The sequence below is a fragment of the Perca flavescens genome, chromosome 16, assembly GCF_004354835.1.
Source record: "Perca flavescens isolate YP-PL-M2 chromosome 16, PFLA_1.0, whole genome shotgun sequence".
In the NCBI taxonomy this organism is placed as follows: domain Eukaryota; kingdom Metazoa; phylum Chordata; class Actinopteri; order Perciformes; family Percidae; genus Perca; species Perca flavescens.
Genome location: NC_041346.1, coordinates 26,801,056 through 26,823,873, shown reverse-complemented (window position 1 = coordinate 26,823,873; position 22,818 = coordinate 26,801,056). Strand labels below are relative to the sequence as shown.

At 39.0% G+C, this 22,818-nt stretch overlaps 1 protein-coding gene across 1 annotated transcript in view; it reads left to right on the top strand.

The window, feature by feature from the left end:
• LOC114571424 (synaptic vesicle glycoprotein 2C) overlaps positions 1–22,818 on the top strand; it is an 82,601-nt gene that overhangs the window by 7,367 nt on the left and 52,416 nt on the right. The window lies entirely within an intron of this gene.

Here is a 22,818-nt window from a genome sequence, read left to right as displayed (position 1 = left end):
CATTTTACTGACCTGTCAGTGTCATCACACATTGATTTGTGATTGATTCAAATGTTGTTAAACTGAACACGTGGAAGTGTATGACATCACTTTGACCAGCTAAGTCCAGCTCACTGGATATCGGTAAGAAACAATAGCCTAATCTCTTATGTGAAATATTCCTCAAAACCACAAAAACTCTTCAAATTTGGCAGAATGTTTTGTCTTTAGGTAGTACCCTATTTCTACTAATAACTTAATGAGAAAAAATTTTTAAGGCCTTTTTTATAAGCTGCATATTTGTTCTAGGAGAGACTTTTCAGTAGTTTGCGCCTTAGTTTGATAATTTGTCCCAATATTACCCGTTTTCATCCGGGGGGAGGGAAAGTGTTTTAATTCAAAATAAATAGACAATAATTTAATGATGGTGAAATTAAGCACATCAACTTTATAATGAGGGCCTCCAGCAGGGGTGATTCTAGGATCAGACCTTTAGGGGGGCTCAGCCCCTAATGTGAATGTGACACAGATACAGTGCCTTGCAAAAGTGTTTACCCCCCCCCCCCACCCCCCTGCTAAATTATTAATATCATTAGCAGATCATCTCTGAGTTAGCTACTGAACAACAACGTCAGCTAACGTTTTCAACTAAACCTGACACTTTATAAGTCACAGTAACCCAATGTTCTCACAGTCAGCAATTGTAGTTGGTTACGTTTCAATTTGGGTTCTAATCTGCACCATGAAATGACCAACTTCTTCAAAAATCCGCTCTCAAGTCGGACAGTTTCCAGCAGCCTTCAGGCTGAACAGGAAGTGACAGAAACACTGTGGTCTGATTTAATAAAATGTTATCAGACCCATATATCAGCTCCTACACAGTCTCCACTTTTTATTATGACATGCGATCTGTTGCTGATTTTAATTAACACACTGTAGATGATCCATAATCTGAACAGATTTAGTCTCTCTGACTTCTAAACATAGCCTAACTATCAGCCACACAACATGTGATTTGTACAGAATAAGCCTTTAAATCAGACAAATGGCAGTTAAAATCCCTCTAAATCAAAATCAATAAAAAGTGTACATAAAATGTCATCTTGAGTTGATTCTGAACCAATCAACTGTTGGATCAGCTGAGAGGCCGGCGTTTCCCAGCATGCCCTAGGTCCGCCTGGGTCTTGCAGTCGCTGGAGAGCAACTGAACTGCGGCTGAGGTTATCGTTGCCCACGTATGCATGACGTCCGAGCAAGTCGGACACAAATCTAACCGGCATGCATTGGGCGGCGATCGCCGGTGATCGATTCTGCGCAGATCTGGCTCATCTCGAACGAGCCTATTGACTCCGCCAAAGGCGGGAGTCTGGCACAACCACCTCTGATTGGCCAACAGTAAGTTTCTGTTAACCCTGTACTTGACATGGGTTACAGGTGTGTAGTATCTGTAACAGTGACACAGGATATTAAACCTGTTCCAAACGCTTTGAACCTGTAATTGTTTGTCCTGTGTCACTAACAAAGTTCACAGAGTCTAACTTGAAGTACCAAAATTGATTTAAAAAGGGGGGGCTGAGATGAGATGAAATGTAGGGGGTCTTGAGCCCCCCCCCCTAAAAAGGGTATAAAATAGCCCATGGCCACCAGAGCCCCAGCATCACCTCCTGAGAGAGTCTCCAGAGTCACTTTACCAACCAGCAAAATACTGCAGTCATGATCAGTACTTGTAGATATTTACGATGCCTGGCCTCAGGACCATTAGCAGATATATGAGAGGCCCAAGGGTTCATTGGCAGGGCAAAGCTAGAGATATTATCCACTGAAAAATCTATTTATACGTTCATGCATTTGTTGATGGCTACAATCTCAAGCTTTTATCTGCTCATAAATCACAATGCATGACCACTTTGCTTTAATGCTAAAACCCGGAACAAACGGCTCCCGATCAACTTCCACAGAAGCAACGTAGAGAGAATTTAGCAGCGACTGAGCCACGGTGGTATGCCAGTTGCACCGGCGAGAGCCAGAAAGACTTATTAAAGAAACGGCACAGAGGATTGTGGGAACTACGCTCCCAAACTTGGGACACCCAGGCCACGGTCTTGTTTGTCCCATGCCATCAGGGAAGAGTTACAGAGCCATCAAAGCCTGAACAAACAGATTGAAGAACAGCTTTTCCCCCCAGAGCTGTAACCTCTATCACCCCCCCACCCACCCACCCACCCTCACCCACCCTTCCATAGCTGTTGAGGACTGACTGTAAATATTACCACCCATGCCCAACTGCTGATAAATCTACTCCCAACACTTAATTATACACACCTGGCGTTTTGCAATACTTTATTTATTTATTTTTTAACCTTTTTTAATTACCTTTTGATATCTTGTTCTGTATTGCTGCGGGTCACTAAAAAGTTAACAAATGTAATTGTGTTGTATGCCTTCAATGACAATAAAGTGTGTCTTATGTCCTAAATATATTTTTGTTCGACATTTTTTGTTTTGTTTTTATGTTTCAATTTCAATGGATCCACCTGAGTAATGTCTAGAAATTAAGTCCAGCATCCTTCCTTTTTCTCTCATCATTTCAGTCAGGGTTTAACATAATAATACACTACAGTTAGAGGTTTCCATGATTTCGTAAAATAAACAGCCCATAAATATACATACATGATAAAATAAGTAAAGTGGCTTCTTGATAGGGGGGGGGTGAAAGCACTGACTAATAATACTCTAGTTTAGTTTATGTCACTTAATATGAAAGAATGTTCCCTCTCTTTGTCTCCTTTCCTCCCTTGACATAAGCCTGTGCCAAGCCTGTTTACTTATGTGAACCATGACTCATGTGATAATCCTTGCGTGATACACACACACACACACACACACACACACACAGTCTCCTGATTTTCTTTCAGTGAGTTACAGGAGAGGGGTGCCCTTTTAGCCATGTCATGGGTTTAGTGAGTCTGATGCCTTTCCATGAAATCATGAGACCTGGACCTGGAGAAACCACAAGACTTCTATTAGCTGCACAATCCAATGCTTCTCTTCCATTACAAGGAAACGTGTGAGTGGCAGGAAGCTTGCCAGATTTCAGTTAACAGGTTTTTGAAAGCTGTAGCCACTGTGGTATGAACTCACTATACTAATCTAGATAGAAAATGTTGTATTAATGGTTTCTGGAAATATTAGTTGATTGTTTTCTTCATCAGAGCTTTTATTTTTTTTAGACTCTTGACAGTAATCAGATGGGATAAACTCACTACAAGAGGGAAGTACTGTGTAGTAAAAGTGGAAAACAAGACGAGGCCCTTATCTCACACTTTACGGGGGAAATCATTCAACGAGTATTCAGATCTGTTGCTTTAGTAAAAATACAAGTAAAGGTCCTGCACTGAAAAAAAGTTAAAGTTTATGTAAGTATAATCAGGAAAATGTCCCAAGGGACAATTTTTGCAACTAATTGTTTTCATCTTGGATTAATCTGCTGATTTCAATGGAATAGAAAAACCTCAACATTGAAGTGTTTGAGAAGAGTGTACAAAGAAGTTTGAACCATGAAATGTTTTTTTTTCAATGAAAAATGATAAACTCTGATGAAAACATTTTTTTGTGCAAAAATCTTAATTTGTAAAGTAACACTAAGTCAGATAAATGTAGTGCAGTAAAAAGTACAATATTTCTCTCTCAAATAGAAGTATAAAGTGGCATGAAAAGACTTAAGTACACTTCTGAGGTGCAGTTAAGTACAGTTCTTGAGTAAATGTACATAGTCACATTCCACCTCTGCTCGCGGCCAATCCCTTAATTTCCCATTAAATCTCTGAAAATCCTGACAGTCACCCTGCAGCATGCGGTGCTGCCTGGGGTAGGGTGCGGACACAACCTGTTGTTTGACTGTTTGACTGGATTGCATTAAGGCAGCTGATTTGAACATGGTGACATACAAATTGTCCCTGACTTAGTGGCTCTGTGATTCATTTAGAGGCCAGGAGTTAAGGACCATGACTCAGGCAGGGCTGATCAAGCAGTAATGTGATTAAATCACATCCTCTTTCGAGCTGCATATTCCACACGGCTCAGCAGCTCCAAGAGGGAAGGAAGCAGCTGGCTCACCAGGATGGATTATTTTTAACTTCATATTGGTGTCAAACACTTCCTAATGGACAGGAATAAAACATCAGGGAAAGTGTATTTTTTTGTCAACTTAAGTCATATGCTCTCAGCCACTCCTTCAAGTCGTTTGACTGCACTGATTGTAGTTTTTCCAGTTCACAGAGTGGTGAGGTTTTCCGAAGACATTTATGAGGCTATTTTACACCAGCTGCATGTGGACGTGACTGCAGAGCAGTAGTGTGAGGGAGGACAGTCCCAGGGAATGTCTTGCATAAGAAACCTTGGGAAAGGTTGGACCAGAGTGCATGTGACCTGCCTCATAGGCTTGCTGTGCCCTCTGCCGGTGGCCCGTGCTGTCATAAACATACTGCAGACAGTAATTGTGTGTGTGTGTGTGTGTGTGTGTGTGTGTGTGTGTGTGTGTGTCACCATGGTGACACTAATCCTGACACCATAACATCCTTTACTAGACAACTCGGAAACCAGGAGGAAGTTATTAAAATGTTTACAGGCTGCGTCTGCATTATGTGCAGCAGTGTGGTTTATGCTATTGATGATGTAAACCAGACATAGTGGGCAACTTCATACTCTAGAGCAGGGGTCTTCAACATTTTTTGAACCAAGGACCCCTTAACTGAATGAGAGACAGACCAGGGACCCCCTACTACATATAGTGTATAAAATAAAGTTGCATATTAATCTGATCACTTTTAGGGAAGCCTAAAGCATTTATAGATACATGATTTTGCATAGAATACTAAGCTACTCAAATAGCCTAATACTTATTGAAATGATTTTATAAATCATGTTTTAATGTTAAACATACATGTGGAACAGTCACTCCTTTGGGATGAACTGTATCTGTGGATGACTACCTTAGTGACTACGTTACCTATTGGCCAGTAAGCCTATCATCAGTGGGGATTTATATTTGCTAATAATATGTTGGAATCACGTTAAGACTTCAATTTTCAAAAAATTATGTTGAAGATCCCTGAAGTAGGACAAAGATTTTTACTCTTGCTGTAACCTAAATTTAGAGTGTATTTTGTCTGCAGTATATTCCTTTATAATAACTTTATGTATATAGCACCTTTTTGAACAACAAATTTAGAAATCTTTTACAGTAAAAACAAAACAGACAGAAGAATGAGGAAGCACCGCCATCTGTTGGCCGAGCCCAGCACATGCTGTACAGTTTGAACCTTTATGCTGCTGCAATAAAAAAATAAAAATCCCAACATTTGAAAGTCTCACAGTGTAGCACCTTGTAGTAACAGTAAAGCTGGATCGATCGATTTTGAAACCACCCATCAATAAATCAGGTCTTCGCTGTATTCCTGTGTTGAAAATCAATGAAAGAATTATGCTGAGTGGCAGACAAAAAACGATTACGGTTATTGTATACAATTCTGTGACATTGTATGATCTACTATTACTCTCGAACAAATCATCTTGGTTCCCATGTTTTGCCGGAAGTTAGAGTAACTAGAGGGGTCAAAGGTTATATGATGCCACTGACAGGCGACTTCCGGTGTCATTGAAGTAAAATCTGATTTTTTTTGGGGGGGTTTGAACATAGTTGGAAACATTTGGGATAATGTAAGAAACAACACAACCAAATATATGACATAGGTATAGTCCATTTTAGACATTTTAAAGCAAACATATTACATATTGTACTGTGTACGTAAGCCCCAAAGGCATATTTATAGTTTATCTTTGACTGTCCATGAAGCACTGTGAGGTGAGAATGGAGAGAGAAAGTGTATAAAGAAAGGAGCAGTTTCACACTTAGACATTTCAATGTGTGTCCAGCCACACAGATTAGTGTGGACTCATGCATTTATGGATGCTGTCTAACCAGTTTCTGTCCTCGCTGCTCTGCTGTCCAGGCGGATGACAAATATTTGCCTTGGGTGGCTCCAACTTCCTCCTCTGCAACAGAAAGAAAACACTGTTGAATTTAATTTTAAATTGTCCAACCTTCTCAATTCGCGCGCAGGCACACACACACACACACACACACACACACACACACAATACAGTACGTCATTACAGTGATCCAGTCTCTAAATGTTGTTGAAATGAATGAAGAAATTTATTTCCGACATATAAAAAATAAACCAAAGTATCAAAGAAATATGCTAATAAGTCAAATAAGCAAAACATTCAATAAACAAGTAACATTGGCCAACTTAGACATGTCTGAAAAGGAGCAGGAAGAAGTATACACCTATTTAATCCTACCCCTTTTCCATAACGCAGTAAATAATAATAATAATAATAATAATAATTATTATTATTATTTCTTCATTTACCACATATTTGTATCTCATTTATATTTATCACATTTATCTTATATAATATATGATATGTGATGGCATGAACTTTAAAGATTTGAGTAGGCCTGCATGTAGGTGCTCTAAACGATGTTAGGTGACGTTTCTTGTTGTTGACGTTCAAAGTATTTTCAAAGAAAACGAAGACTAGCTCGCTCCTCCCTCCTCCTCATCCCGTTCCCTCCCTTCTGTGGGCACTAACCCCCCCGCCTCCCCCAAATCCTTCTTGTCTGTTATTGGCTGAACACTGAAACACGGTTTGTGTATGTTTGCATGGTCCAAGTTGGACCACTTTGTTTTTGTTGGCGTGTGTGGACCCTAGGCTGTCTACAGAGACTACTTTCTTTTTACAGTGTGTTCAGGGGACCGACAGCTCACGGATAGTGATGAGATGTTTTCTGTATGTGACAAAAAATGTTGTAGCCTAAAAAACGCGTGACATCGCTTGGAGTACCTTTAAACTACACTAAGATTTAAATTTTTGCACTTTATCATTTTCATCCTATTATCCTATTATCATCCTATTATAATCCTATTATCATTGTTCATGAACATCAACATTACTTCAAGTGTATAAAGAAGTCTATGAAACGACTTACAAATCAAGTGGCCTCACTGAACATATACAGATCGATAACCGATATAAGATTCCCTTTGGAGAATAATTCAGCCCACATGAAGTCATTTAATCATTGAACCTACTGTATTTTGCTCTTTGGGGAGCATGAACTTTCTCCGGCTGGTTCGGTGTTAGGCAGTCTCCTCTGCTTCCTCTCAGGATGATCTCCTTGAGCTCTGCTTCCTTTCAGGATGAGGTTTCCTTGAGTTCTGCCTCCACAGACCTTTTCAAGCTGTTCCTGGGTCTTCCTGGCTTTCTTTCCCCCCACATGAAGTACTCGGAGGTTATATTTGTCACACAAATGCAGACTTTTTTTTTCTTGTTGACTGCAGTGCTGCAAACTGAAAAACAATAAATTCTACATCTTTGCCACTATCTTTAATAGTGTTAGATGTTAATTACATGGACTTTCACCTCCAGTAAGGCATGGTAATTTTTTTTGCAAATTATGTTTATGAACCGGCAACCTCAGTGAAAATAGTGGTTTTGTGTCTATAAAAATAAAAACTTGTTTATAGAAAACTAGAAAGAGTTGTCTGTTGGATCCGCGTGCCATACTGTCAGTGTGCTATTGATGATGTAAACCAGACATAGTGGGCAACTTCATACTCTAGAGCAGGGGTCTTCAACATTTTTTAAACCAAGGACCTCTTAACTGAAAGAGACAGATCAGGGACCCCCACTACATGTACTGTATAAAATTAAGTTGCATATTAAACTGGGCCTACAATAACGTATAGGGTGGCCTAAAGCCTTTATACATGCCTTCTTTTGCATAGAAAACTAAGCTATTAAAATAATTGTTGGCATGATTTTAATGTTACACATATGTTACGCACAGCGAATCCTTAGGATTAACTGTGTCTGTGGGTGGCTATTTTAGGGACTACGTTACCTATAGGCTAGTAAGCCTATCATCAGTGGGGATTTATATTTGCTAATGATATGTTAGAATTAAGTTAAAACATTTAAGTTGTGAATTTCTTTTTTATTTGACAATAACTTGGAGGCCCCCCTGCAGTGACTTTGAGGACCCCCTAGGGGTCCTGGACCCCCTGTTGAAGATCTCTGCTCTAGAGGCCTAAGCTCATAGCCTGGGTAAACCCTGACAAACTTCTGGCAAATTTGAGATTTTCTCTGCAAGTCAGACAAGAGCCCATTCAAGCTCTTTGCCAATTTTTCCAAATCGAGGCACCAATCACAAGCGTTGAGGCGGGCTTTACACGATGACGATAGCGCAGCGACGGCAAGCAGCTTTTTGTTTACGTTCAACATGACGACATGGGTCTGGTTTCAACCAGGCTAAGCTCATATCACAGGGAGGAAAACTCCAGAACTCCTCTGTATCCAGTAGGACCAGTGGGGGGCAGTGTGGTGTTATGGATAAGTAGACCGAAGGATCCTTTCTCAGGTTTTCTTCCCCATGTTAGACATGTTGAGCTAGTGCACCAGCAGGAAACAACATCAATAAGTAAAGCTTTCTTCTAATTCAATCTAGGATACAGTGTAACTAAAGATGGTAGAAGTTCATATTTACTTTTTTTCCCTCACCCACACCCCCAGCTGTTTCTAAGATGAGACAATAAAGATTTCCTGAATCAGCAGTAAGTGATGATAGAGACACAGGAAGATTATTCCAATCAAAAGACATTACATTACATTACCTTACATGTCATTTAGCTGACGCTTTTATCCAAAGCGACTTACAATCAAGTGCTTTCAACTTTGAAGGTACAAACTCGAGACAACAAGTAGTAAGTGCAAATGCATTAGCTTTAAATAAGCAAAGCTACAAAGAGACATGAAAGTGCAGGTTCAAGAGTTTTTATTTTTATTAATTTTTTTATTTATGGAAAAGAAGCCTTTTCCATGCAAACATAACTCAGCAAAAGCAGTTTCTACATACTAAAACTTAACTAATTTTTTTATTTATGGAAAAGAAGCCTTTTCCATGCAAACATAACTCAGCAAAAGCAGTTTCTACATACTAAAACTTAACTTTAAAGACAATTTAGGCCTCTGAATGCCGTTTACTCAGGATTGTGTGTGTGTGTGTTTGTGTGTGTGTGTGTGTGTGTGTTAAAGACAACAGAGCAGAACGCCGCCTGAAATACAGCTCATTTGTCAGTGACACGGGATTGCTTTGACCTTCCCAAGACAGGCAGGCTTTGCCGACTCAGCGGTTTCTCTTTCTAGCCGAATTACAGTCGTCATCCGCATGAGTGAGAATGGCTTCTCTCATACACAACAAGCAGTTTAACAAACATAAGCTGAGGCAAAGCAGGAGGTCTGGGAAGAGTAATTCTATGGATATCGCTGTTCACTTACTGTACACTCCCCCCAAAAACAGGGCAGTTTTACAGGCGAAATCCTGTATAGAGGGTGTTCAGGATGCCTTAAATAAAGAGCAGGAACACCTTCTGGAAGCTTGTTTTTCTATCGAGCCTCCAGAACAGTGTTTCGTCCACCATCCAAAATGGCTAGTGAATGTTCAAATTTTACCAGCCACTCAGTGGTTTACCATTGGTTTTTGGCTGGTGAATGAAGCAAATCCACTTGCATATTTTACATTTAGCTGGTGGATGGTGCTAATTTTGAACCCTGCTCCTGAACATACCAATAATAGCTTAATGGTGTTTATCACTTTGCTGCCTTTGAAGACATTGGGATGGATAACTTGTCATTTTGAAATGCATCACGAACATGTTTCAGATGGTTTCCCGTCAAAGCTTTTTTGTGTGAAATTCTTATCTGAGTCGAGAGTCCAAGGACAGATTGTTCAGCTCTCCAAGAAGAAAATGGGATTTTAGGGGTTTACGACTTGATATGACATACTGTCACTTTTGTCGGTACTTGGTAGTTTTATATATATATCACACACTGTGTTTTGACATGCTGTTTGTGTTGTAGTAACAGTACTGGCACACATGTGCAAACTATAGCTGGTTGCACACTTTGTAACCTTGCACTTTTTAACTTTGAGTTAAAAACGTCCTATATAAATAGTTTTACTTATTTAGAGTAGTTTGCTTACTGAGAGCCAGGGTTGCATAAATAACAGTTAACTGTTAATCTCTATTAAAAAAAAAAAAAAAGATTATACAGAACTACGAGTAAACAGCCAGTAGGCTACACTGCTGCACTGTCCTCAGATATGCTGTTCCTGTTTTTGTGTCTCTGTTACTTTCCATGGTTTGTTTAGTTCCCCTGCTAACAACACTATAGAGCCAAGTGCTTGCTGATGCAAATGCACTAAACATCTATTTGACTTTATTATTGCTATTATGCATGCTACACACTTTTTAGTGAATACTGAGAAAAAACAAAACAAACAAGAAACTTAACTGTGCAAGAAATGCACAAACCAAAAAAGAAATACACAGAGACAACATTTAAGCATTTTAATGTATTTAAACACTACCAAAGGTCTACAGTGGATCTTTATACTATAAATAATTTCCCTTGTCATTGCAATAAAAGCACATTACTTACAACATTCATGATGGTTCTGCTCCACAAAAATGTCCCAGTGAGGCGGCGTGATCACCTTTTAAAGGTTAATGATTACACCTGTTTTTGACAGGTCAAAATGTCTTTCCTGAGAGAGGTATATCGGGACAGACCCCTTAGCCTCTCTCTGTCTCTCTCCATGCTGCTGAACTCTTTCAAAAAATATTCTTCTAATTAAAGAATTCCAGTCCTACCCTGCCTCATATTTTGAATAGATTGTTAAGATTATTGTAGCCAAGCACAGCTAGGTTAGTAAACAACAACAGCTGCTCTGTTCCATTTGAAGTATTTTGAGAAGCCATGCATGACAATAACAGACCCTGCTGGGCCAAAATCAATTCATTACACTGGTTCTTTTTTCTGCTATATCATGTCACAATATCTAGTCTGAGAAAGAACTATCGACGAAAACTAGCGCAGTCAGCCAGAAGAACAACGCTCTGTAACAATATGTGGCAATCTATACTGTGGCATGAATATCAAAGGAAGAGTCAAGACACTTTGAAATATGCTCATTCACCTTCTTGCAGAGAGTTAGATGAATATATAGATAGATAGATGACTTTATTAATCCCTAGGGGGAAATTAAGGTGTCTTCGCAGCCAGGTACCTTAAATACAAGTACAGCATAAAACACTACTATTTAATATACAGTACAGGCCAAAAGTTTGGACACACCTTCTCATTCAATGCGTTTCCTTTTTTAATTTTCATGACTATTTACATTGTAGATTCTCACTGAAGGCATCAAAACTATGAATGAACACATGTCTTATATTTTAGATTCTTCAAAGCAGCCACCCTTTGCTTTTTTATTAATAAGGGAAATAATTCCACTAATTAACCCTGACAAAGCACACCTGTGAAGTGAAAACCATTTCAGGTGACTACCTCATGAAGCTCATTGAGAGAACACCAAGGGTTTGCAGAGTTATCAAAAAAGCAAAGGGTGGCTACTTTGAGGAATCTAAAATATAAGACATGTTTTCAGTTATTTCACACTTTTTTGTTAAGTACATAATTCCATATGTGTTCATTCATAGTTGTGATGCCTTCAGTGAGAATCTACAATGTAAATAGTCATGAAAATAAAGAAACACATTGAATGAGAAGGTGTGTCCAAACTTTTGGCCTGTACTGTAGTATAATACAAATGCACTTTAAAAGGAGGGATACAAATACAACAACAGTGGGAATGCATTGCACATGTGATGTGTGAATAGATAAGGTGCAGAGAGGACATAAGGCAAATATATTGATATGATTGCAAATAAATATTATCAATAGTACATAAATAAGTGAGTGATGAGTAGATGGAGACTAATAGTGGTCATCTAATAGGGGCAGATGAGTTATAAAGTTTGCTGGCAGCAGGCAGGAATGATTTCCTGTAGCGGTCCTTTTAAACAGAGGGGTGGAATGAGTCTGTTGCTGAAGGTGCTCTTTAGAACGTCTAGTGTTGTTCCTACTCAGCCTTTTTAATGAGTTTGTTTAGTCTGTTGAGATCAGATCATCAGATCATGTATCACACAGTGTGTGAAGATCTCAGATAAAAAGATTTATAGCTTTCTTTTTTATCAGTAAGAGTTGTATCGATCTGCTCATCCAACTCTCAGCAAGAAAGTGAATAGCCCAAGCGTGTTTCAAAAATGTCAAACTATTCCAAGAATAAGTTGTTCGTCGGCTCTGTCGGATGTAAACTTTCTGAAATTCACAGGACGAGTGCTGCTCGTTGTATATTCTGGTAGAAGACTAACTATAGATTTTCTCAGAAAAACCTTTTGTTCTTACCTCCTCTCTCGCTGTCTTTGTGGATGATACAGGCTGCGAACATAACAGTCACAAAATAAGCCTTTTTGCATGTCTGTACAAATCCTCGACACGCACACTGGTCTTGAGGAAACGTGGCTAAATGCTGACTAACTGAGAAAAGAACTCTGTCTGACATTTATTGTAGCAATGATCTTAGTTTTGACTCCTCTCATCAATCCCCAAAATGACTTGCCTCCTGATTCTCTGCCATCGTCATTCTCTCCGAATCAGAAACAGGAGTGCGTGCTGGAGAAGCCTCTTAACCTTCAGAGGACCCCTGACAGTTTATAAGAGGAGAGGAGGAGCTTCTGGAAAAGATGTCTGCATTTACAGACCCACAGGTCATATGCAGTCGTACAAGAAAAAGGAAATAAGAGCCAAAGCATACATTTCTCACATACATGTGTGCCGGTTCACTCAGTACAGCCTATAGGAAATACTATAACTCAGGTTTTTTTAAGCCAAAGACCCCTTAACTGAGAGAGGCAGATCAGGGACCCCCTACTATATATTGTATAAAATTAAATTGCGTATTAAACTGGGCCTACAATAACGTGTGGACGGCCTAAAGCCTTGACACGTACCTTTTTACTGCATAGAATACGAAGCTATTCAAATAATAATTGTTGTCATGATTTTATAAATCATGTTTTAATGTTAAACATACATGTGGCACAGCGAATCCTCAGGATTAACTGTATCTGGGGGTGACTACCTCAGTGACTACGTTACCTATAGGCCAGTAAATGGATCATTAATGTTTTTTTTCTTCACAAATAGGCCAATTTACGGGCTGAACAGAGTGACCCAACCAATCTCCCTACGAGGAATTTTGGGCTTTCATACTTCTCACTACCGTTGTCGTTCTTAAAGGACAATTCCGGCACAAAATGAACCTAGGGGTTAATAACACCTGTACCGAGTCGACCGTTCTCCGGGATATGTTTCCATGGTAATCGAATGTGACCAGTTTTATCGCAACCCGCTAATTAGCTTATAAAGCTAGTCGTTGGGGCACGCAAAAGTAAAAAGAAATCCACTATTTCTACACCACTAACAAGGCTCAAAATAGCACCACACTTCCACGGTAGCATAATGAGGGTCCCTACATGTAAACCGAAGCATTGAGAACTTTGTAAATGTACAGACAGTTTATTAAAAAGATAGTTCATAAATGCCGTACCGTTGGGTATACAGGCAGGCGCCATCTTGTGAAAACAGTCACAACCAGTCGAAACCACGAACGCCGTGCTAGAGCTATGTTACTGGTTACTGGTTACACTGCGGGACCCTCATTATGCTACTTTGGAAGTGTGGTGCTATTTCGAGCCTTGTTAGTCATGTAGAAATAACGTTTTCTTTTTACTTTCGCGTGGCCCCGACGACGATTAGCTTTATAAGCTAATTAGCAGTTTGCGCTAAAACTGGTCACACTCGATTAGCATGAAAACATATCCCAGAGAACTGTGGAATCGGTACCTATGCGTTAACCCCTAGGTTCATTTTGCGCCGGAATTGTCCTTTTCAGACTACGTCATCTTCAAGTGCCGCGTAGCTGCTGCTCTGCCCGGTGTGTTCTACACACAAGCTGCTGAAGGGTGCTTTTTGTGTCGTATCTGACGCTGACGGCCCCTGCCCAAGCGTACGTATTTTACGAGTTCGGAGTGAGAACAGGTTGGCAGTAAGTGGGGATCTGGTTGATTGTGCTGGGCCAGTAATGGCTGCAGTGGGTCTGGATGCACATTATCTGTACACCGGCTACAGCAAAAGGAGCCCTGATTGATATGACACAGTGTGTAAACTAATAGGACAAAGCAGTGTCCCTCTCCTATAGCACAAGCTAATGGCTGCTTGTTAAGGAGGTGATTAAGAGAGGGATTCTTTTATGGCTTTAACCTGTCAGCTCAATCCAGATGAAAGTGCTGAGCCGAGGATATACTCTAGCAGTCGGATTCACCAGCCGAGGAATTCCCAGCTGTGAGTCATCGGATGGTTTATTGATGTGTGAGACGTGCGGGTGTGGGAGGGAAAGCCGCCACCCAGAAATGTTTGATGCCCTTCACTGATCATCCGCCTCATTTTTTTTCCTTTTTTGAAGGACGAATCCTCAGTGTAACGCAAATCAGCTCTGATCAATGTCAGTGAAGACATGAAAGACTGCTCACAATATTTGTTTCATTCATCTCTCTCCCGTCTTCCACACATTTTCCCAACCATATGCTCTGATTTTGTTTTGTGCCTTTGCTCTTTTCTTGTTTGCAAGTGTAGGCACAACTGGCTCCCTCTGCAATTCTCCGCAGCACTTAAAAATCTCTGAAAGGTTCATGCTAACGTTGGTACTAAAGGACTGAACGGCCAACATTTCCTAATGTTCTATTTTACATTTATCAGACAATAATCATAACCTAACAGGTGTCAAAACCTAAGTCATCTTAATAAATGCAGTTGTAAAGAAATAATATATGCGAAATTGAATTGAAATTGTAACTTGAGGACTGCATTTGCATCTACAAGTGCAGTAAATAGTGCCTCCTTTCTTAAATCTTCGCTCAAAGAATTCAACAATCAATCCACATTTATTTATAAAGCCCTATACAGCAACTAGCAGGTATCCAAAGCGCTTTATATCAAGGACAAGAATAAACATACAATAAAATCAGAAAGGGATACATGAAAGCAGGAGGAAGAAAGGAAAATGTTGCAGCGCTAGGCTACTATGTATTACAGTAAAAGCCTAAAAGAATATGTGTTTAGGTTAGATTTAAAAAAGAGCACTGTAAAACTTTTCACCATAAATTTATATTATAATATACTGGCAGCAGCTTCGCCAGTATACTACTGTTTATTTACAGTACGCAAACTGTTTTTAAAGTTTAAGGTATTTTACTGTAAATAGACCGACAGTTTCTTACTGTATTATATGAATTTAGTGTAATATACTGGCCGCAGTGTAATTCCCTAATTTTTTTTCGTTATTTTCTCAAAATGCGTAACAGTAAATACCTGTAGTCTGTAACATTTGCAGATGGTGTTGTAATAATTTCTCCCAGAATGCATTGCCATTTACAGTTTGATCCTGTATAACATTAAAACAGTGTGAGATTTTAGCTGTAAATTTACATTAAAGGTTATGGTGTACGTCTATAATCGTGCAAATGTCAAATTGATGCATCCAATTATTAATATGACTAGTTTTTTAATAATATGAATAGTATTTTTTTGTTGTGATTAACAGTTCTTTTATTTTTCATTTTTTAACAAATACAAAACAACTCACTACATTCACAAATCCTACAGGAGACTTCTAGCGTCAAATAACAACGCCACAGGCACCTGACCAAGAGTCCGTATTTTACGCGATAGGAGTGAGAATGTGTTGGACCATAGGACATGAAGTAATTGGCCGCCCTCTGTCTTACATTTCCAACAATTTGGTGTGTCTTTCAGACCAATTCTAAACAATCTAGATAGAGTCCAATAGAAGCGATGCTTAATCTTGGAACGGAATGAGGCGCACCCTCACACCGCCTGACATAGTTTTAATATTCATGAATAGTATTTTCAAATTAAAGACAATCTTAGAAAAGACGAGAGACAGGATGATGTTGCCTCAGCTGCTGGAGGACATTGTAAATGCAGCCTTCTTGGGGGTAATGTGCATTGACTAGTGGACCATGTAGGAAATGCACTTCTGGTCTGAATAGCCCAGCTGCTACTTGTGCACATAGATCACGTATCCATTCAATTTCTGGCCTGAACACACCCTTCAGGACACCCTCTGCTTGTTGCCTTTGGGGAACTTTCTAACTACCCCAGTGACCTCTGCTAACACTGTATTTTAGTCGAAATAATGGCCTGGCATCTTGAGAACAGGATGAAATACAAAAAGGAGCAGAGAACACTGCACAATGAATGTGTTTTTATAAGCTGAGCAATTCTTTCCATGATTTGAGAATCACTGCAGAGATTTGGCCCACTTCCTGTCTTCACTGCCAACATTGTTGCTGCCATATGGTCTGTAATAAATGAAAAGAGTGTTCCTGATCTGCAGGAATGTTTAAGAGATCATACTATAGTCTGCATTTGGTGAAAAAATAGACGTTGGCAGGAGTACAAACGACATAGAGAAATGTGTTTTTGTCCAAGCTCAACATGGCCGTAGACTAGTAAACTGATAAATGCTTTGTTCCGATGAAATATCGGTTTAAAAATCAGCTGTTTGGGATGAGGTTCACTAAATGAGTGTGAGCAACATGTTGGGCTTATGAAGATAAAGGGAAAAAACAGTCAGTGTAACGCTTATCAGTTCAATTTTCTAAGCACAAACGGACATTTGGAAAAAAGGTTCAAATATCCAATTTTTCATTTTTTTCCACCTTGACAAATTAAAACATTTGATCTTTAACCTCTTTTTCCAATTTTCTGTTTTTTTATTCAGAGGATCAGAAATTGAGAAAATTACAAAATTGCGTCTGAGCTCCAATTATTCAATACTGCAATGGTATTCTCTTCCTCTACTTTGCGGAATATGCAGGTCATTAACTGCATATGGAACAAAAAAAAACAAAAACTGATTTGACTTTGGGGTCAGATGGTTTCGAGTGGGGGGCGGGGCGTAGCTAGGCGGAACGAGGGAGAACCATTGCAGTATTGAATAATTGGAGCCCAGACGCAATTTTGTGATTTTCTAAATTTCTGATCCTCTGAATAAACATAGAAAATTGGAAAAACAGTTTAAAGATCCAATTCTTTGATTTGTCAAGGCAGAAAAACAATGAAAAGTTGGCTATTGGAACCCATTTTTCTGTTTTTCCAAATGTCCGTTTGTGCTTAGAAAATTGAACTGATAAGTGTTACACTGACCAAAAACTTTTACTTCCCTCCTTGAAAAGTCTTGTAATCTAATCTAAAATGTCCTGAAATCTTACCTTATTTATGTCACTGTGAACTTAGATAAATCAAATCATAATTTCTACTCTTTCCCATTTTCTCCACAATCTTTGCATGTTCCCTCCTGGGGTACAATTACCCCTGGTTGGGAGTCAGTGCTTTAGTCTAGCTCTGTCTGAACCCAAGGAACTATTTATTTAAAAATGAATTCAGTGAATGCCACTGTTAAAATTGTGTGAGAATGGAAAGCTTGACAGGCGGGCAATTTCCCTTCACGAGGTGTCTCTCCGATCACCTTCACCATGCTTCATCTCTGCAGTGGCGACGTGGATTGCTGAGTGATAATGACTCTAGTGATCATATTATCTGTATAGCTGCACTGTCTTCTTCAAAGATGACTCTGCCTGTTTGTTTTTTTACACCTTGCTGAGTCACAGTGACAGAAGATGAAGTAAAATGTCTTCAACACTCACCAGGAAATTGTTCACCCAGCAAAATGGGACTGCAGATTGCTTTTCACCTCTTGTTCCTCTAAGCCGGTGTTACACGACACCGTCAGACCGTGAGGTTGTACAAGAGGGGCTGAATGCCACCGTAATAGGATTAGCCCTGTCATATACAGTTATTTCTGGAGGAGCTCTGCACTGTAATACTGGCTCTTGTGCATTGTAGGGGCGGGGAGAAAAAAATCAAAAAACATATGTAATGACTTCTTTTCCCTAGAATTGATATTATTTATTTATTTTACCAATGATTGACGTTTAATATTTTCCTGACTGACATGTGATGTGCATTCTTCTTAGAAAACAATTAGTTTTTAGAAATTATTCATGATATATTGATTCTAGAAGTGCAGGGCTTTTAAAGGCTTAGAATGGGCCTTAGAGGGGGGGGGGGATGGGTACTGTGCATGGCAGTAAGCATGACCGGTCCGCGTAAAGTCAATGAGTAATGAGTCTGTGTTTCCTTATTTGACAGAAACCCAGTGCATTTTCCTGTTATTTCTGGCAATTTAATAAACAAAAATGTATATTTTGCTTGAGTAAATGAAATCCCAATTAATTATCAAAACTGGTTAAAAAAAATTATATTTAAAGAAATCACCGGCAGAGTCCGGTACAGCCCGTCTCTGGAGATAAAAGTGAGATTAGCTCTCATATACAAGTTTAGGTTCAACGGTTGTTTGGTAAATTGCTCTTAAACACATTTAGAGAGGATTTCAATTGTCTCAATTCTTCTCAATTTGGTGCTGGTGATTTTCCTCTGGCGCCAAAAATTCCTCTATGCAGGAAAAACCCTTGAAGTGTGTCAATCAACTTTTGATTTTGTTAAAGAAGGAATAGAAAATCTCAATACTCAGTACTACCGAAACGCAATACTTCTAGAATCGCAATAAATGAAAATCTGAATACAAATCAGCATATCGTTCCAGCTTTAGTGCATTGATTCAACTATATACATACAGTATATAGTTGAATCATACATATACATACAGTATACAGTTGAATATGCATAACAAGCTCTTTTGTGCCTTCCCTCCCCACTGGCTTCCACGCCTGATGTTATATATTGCTCTTTCTTCTGTCCCCACTTTGTTTACCACCCTACCATTGATCAATATCTGTAGTCCCTTCTTTAACCCTTACCTTAGGTTCTCTTCTATCACCTTTTGTCACCCTTGGACAATAAATCTTAATGTGAATCCCTGCGAGGAGTGGTCAATAGTGCTGCTGTCACTCCGCGCTCCATTATTCACCCTGAGGTGTGCGGCCTTTCCTTTCCTGACGTTCCTGAATAATATCTGGCCGTAAAATTTAGTCTATTCATTTATCATTGATATTCAGTAACCCTGTCAACTGATGCACGTGTGTTTGTGACGTGAGAATGATCAGTTCACAGATTAAAGTGTAATGAATGTGAGGGAACGGTATTTTAATGTCAAACTTAAATTTAAATTCTCTTTGTGTTTTTTTGTAAGAAAATAGACATTTTAATTATACTGCAGCTATTTTTAGACAGACTTGTGGGAACAGTATCTACACTTCAAGCCTCTAGATGGATTCCAATTTGCTGAATGAGAGATTGAGTTACAGGAGCTGGTTGAACCGAGGCTAGCCCGGACATGACGTCAGGACTTCTGCTCTCTATGCAGTTAGTGTCCATCGGATGTGCACAGACAATATGCTCTGTAGAAATACAGACAATCATGCACATGATCAGAAATGACACAATGTGATTAAAAACAAAGGAACAGCACTGGTGTAGATGGGTTTGGCCGTCCAGACACAACTCAACAGGCTGAGAGGCTGAAACAGAAAGAGAATTATGTTCCCATACAAACATTTGTAATTCTCAGATATGTTTCGAGGGAAATGTTTTTTTTTTTTCCATGGGTTAGGCTATTTTTTTCATCACGTCCTTGTGCAGGTGCGCGTTGTGTTTAAAACACACGGTTAACGTTGTGAATTGAAACAAAACTACTTGGTTAGGTTTAGAAAAACATCATGGTTTGGGTTCGAATAAGTACTTTACGTATGTAAGTTAACTAGGGGAGACCGGGGATAGTTGTTAAACGGGTCAGGTGTAACACATCCATATTCTCCAATCAGGAACAAGTTTCAAATCACATGATTCACTCTAAACATGCTCTGTTTAGTCATTATTACACATGTTAAGAAGCAGCACCCTGTAACAGACTGTAAAAAACTCATTTTTAGGTAGGAAAGTATTTTTTAAAATAATAATCCTAATTTCATAATGTTACATTTCACCCCAGTGTATATTATAATGTTACAGGGCAAGGTACATCATTTAAAGCTATAGTGCGTAGACTCTGTCGCCCCCATGAGGAATTCTAAGTAATGACAATAACACTGTCAGCATGTCCACATGATACAAGCCTTCCGTGATCGCGCGCAGCCCCCAGCCCTCCCCCACACAGTTGCTAGTAGCCAAGGAGGACATGGACTCTTTATAAGAGGTAATTATCTTTACTCGAGTTTCTGTGTGCGAAATAGTAATAGTCATACTGAGAAATCCAGAGAGAGTTGTGTGGAGCTGATAGTCTTAATTAGCTTTGTAGCAACTCATTTGGCGACGGCTTGAATGTAACGGACGTTTATTAATATCAAAAAGTTACGCACTGAAGCTTTAAGTGCAGACACATGGAATTAGTTTGTTCCACATTTTCCACATTTGTATCACATTTTGAACGCACTGGCTTAAAAGAGCTTCAAGATAAAGACAGAAATCTCAAAAATGTACTATCCCGGTCTCCCCTATGTTACGTAGGCTACATGATGTAAATTAAGTATGTTACGTAAGTACCTTACATATATGTAAGTTAAAATAAGTCAACGTTGATTTTTGGTTACACGGGATACTGACAGCGCTCTCTTTGACCCATCCATCTACCAGACTTGGAATGCAGACTTTGATTAGAATTGCATTTGCGATACGTCCAAACAAACGTAATCTGGGACAAAATACGTGGAAAATGTTAAGTACTGTAAGACTGTGAGAGTATGGAAGTTCTTTCTTTCTTTCTTTTTTCCTTCCTTCTACCTCTTCTGCTGTCTCTTTGCCCAACCTCTGGCTGACAAAGCGGGGGAAAGCAATTAACATCACTGTCACTATCCATCTATTATCCTCCATCCTAATGGAAGATGACAAATTATGGAGTGCAAGATGGGATGCTGTGGCCCACTTCCTACACCCTCATGTGTGTGTGTGTGTGTGTGTGTGTGAGGTGTTGGACACAGAGAGAGAGAGAGAGAGATGGAAAGATTTGGGTAAAGTAGTTTCCTTCATTCACCCTGAAAGTGATTCTATTACTCAAACTAGGCTTGTACACTTTTTGTCGCTGTTGTTACGAAAATGAATCCTAAGGAATAGAGAACATCAGCTTTCACTTCAGTGTTCACGTGACATAAAATGTCATCAGAATCCTTTACAATTACCTTGGACATGAGCTTGACGGGGAATAAATGTCATAAATGACAGCTGGAGTGATGTATACTGTGAGGTCTTCACGAGAGCTTCAGTACATCCTTTGCTGCTATTATATGTTCAACCATTTGAGCCATAAGCACTGATAATACACCCTATTTAAAGGTTTGGTTTACCCAGAAGATGATCCTAAACTACAGAGATATTGTTTCTGGAAAGAGAGTTTGAGGTTTCAAAAGCTGTGAGTACCACAAACAAAACACCATTCACCTCTGTGAAATCTCAGGGACAGATTAATCTAACAGAACAAGGAGTCTACAGCAACACTAGTGGCTTTAATGTTAGCATGCTAATGTGCTCACAATAACAGTCCTAACATAGTCTATAGCCACGGCGTTCCACTGCTGGGATTGCTCTCGTTCTGCCAGAAATTTCGCCGGACGTCACTCTGTTCGGATGTCCGTTTTCGGATGTCCCGTTACCTTCCGCTTTCTTTGTGGGTACTTCTCCATCGAACCCCTGAACTTTGGTGTTTTTAAAGGGTTGGTTCAGATTTACTTAAATCACACAATAACACAAAAAACTAGTCTATATCCACGACGTTCCACTTCCAAGATTGCGCCGGTGCCGCCGCAAATTCTGCCGGATCACACTCTTTTCAGCTTGATGTCCGTTACCTTCTGCTTTCTTAATTTTAAACTCTGGTGGATTTCTGAGGACTAAGGTTAACTGCTCCTCAGATCTCTGCAGGGTAAATCCAGACAGCTAGCTAGACTATCTGTCCAATCTGAGGTTTCTGTTTCACCACCAAAAAAAAAAAAAAAAAAAAAAAAAAAAAAAAAATATATATATATATATATATATATATATATATATGTATATATATATATGTGTGTATATATATATATATATATATATATATATATATATATATGTGTGTGTGTATATATATATATATATATATATATATATATATATATGTATGTATATATATATATGTGTATGTGTGTATGTATATGTATATATATATATGTGTGTGTATGTATATATATATATATATATATATATATATATATATATATATATATATATATATATATATATATATATATAATAGATTGATACTTGGCGTCTGTTTAGATACAGTATTGCCACAGAAAATATCGCGATACTATGCTGTATCGACTTTTTCCCCCACCCCTATAGCTTCCAGTCTCTATGTCAAGCTGAGCTATGCTAAGAGAATAGACTCCTGGCTCTAGCTTCCATGCACAACACATTAAAGTGTCGATCTTCTCATGGCACTCTGCAAGAAAGCAAATAAGCGTATTTAAAAAAAGAAAGCCTACCATTCTTTTTTAAAATCTCACTCACTCAGTCACTTCCAACGGAACATAAAGTTCTGCTGAACCCCCACCAAGTAGCAGTTTCTGGTCACCACCGTTGGGTTATTTATCTCCTCATATACTGATATACGAGTGGATGGTTTAGTACCTTAGGGATAAACTGAGTCAATGTTTATTTTTTCATTTCTCTTCTAATAGAAAAGGTCTACTTTACCTTAGGCACACTGTGGTTCTTGGTGCAGACCACACATGTTTT